This window comes from Triticum dicoccoides, chromosome 1A (assembly GCF_002162155.2).
Source record: "Triticum dicoccoides isolate Atlit2015 ecotype Zavitan chromosome 1A, WEW_v2.0, whole genome shotgun sequence".
Classification (NCBI taxonomy): domain Eukaryota; kingdom Viridiplantae; phylum Streptophyta; class Magnoliopsida; order Poales; family Poaceae; genus Triticum; species Triticum dicoccoides.
Window position 1 is genome coordinate 12,113,203 of NC_041380.1, and position 1,204 is coordinate 12,114,406.

Sequence of the window (1,204 nt, forward strand, 5' to 3'; positions counted from 1 at the left end):
TGGTGGGCGACATGTTGGGCGGTGCGCTTCCATTTGTCTGGAGTGGCGGTGGTGGTTTCGGGGCGGGAGAAATCTCTGGCGGCTCGTTCGCCACCGGCGCGGCTGCGCCCATGGGCATTGCCGGACCCTCCTGAGGGGCGTCGGTGATACCCCTTCCCCACTGCCATCCGCGTGCCAGGGGAAACCCTAGGACTTGTCCGAGCAGCAGCGTCGTCGTCGTCGCATTTCTTCATGAAGATGTTGCTTGGTACGCGAGACTTCGGAGTGCTTGGCGGGCGGTGGTACTTCTCCGGAGGGTGCAGCGGGTGTCGGCCATCTTTGCTTAATTGATCTGCCGGCGTCGGCATTTATTTCTTTTTTCTTTGTCTCTTTTTTTCCTTTTGGGATTGTTTGTGCCGCGGCCCCAGCAAGCTGATTGTATCGGTTGGATGTTGCTTTATAATCTAAAGCGGGGGAAACCCTTTTTCATAATAGGTCATTTGCCAAGTGTACCGGCGACAACACTCGGCAAACAGGTGCTTTCTGAACTGTTAAGTTTGGTAAACATGCCAAGTGTTTTTCTTAAGACACTTGGCAAACAATAAAAGAGATGAAAATAAGAAAATGAAAAAATGCAAATAAAAGAAAAGACAGAAGAGAAGAAATTAAAGAAAATGAAGATAAGAAAAGCACAAAAAGAAAAAGAAGGGAAGGAAATGACAAAAATGGAAAAAGGTGTTTGCCAAGTGTTACATACTATAGAACACTCGACAAAGTCTGCTCTTTGCGAGTGTTTACACTCCGCAAACAGACATACACACCATCCGCATGAAGCCTTCTGATTGGTCAGAACAAACCTCCCATGGATCATGCTCGTGGTTGCTAGATTATCTTAGATGCAACGGCCAGCCCATCTCCTCCCCCTCTCTTCTTATCCTTTTCCTCTCTTCCCTTTCTTCTCGCCGGTCCTCTCCCTTTTTGTCTCAATGATGCCGGCCTCTGCCACCTTACACTGCGCATTGGTGCCCCTTTCCACCTTGCTCAGCCATCCTGGCCTCTACCACTACAGATCCGACGACCCCAAGCATGGATCCATCAACGACGCGCCAAATCAAAGCTACGTGTGCACCTCCCCCGCATCCTCTCCCATCGACAAGAGGCAGCAGAAAAGGGCAGCGGCGAGCTCGAATAGGCGACGACGCAACTCCCTCCCCCATGGCCCCCA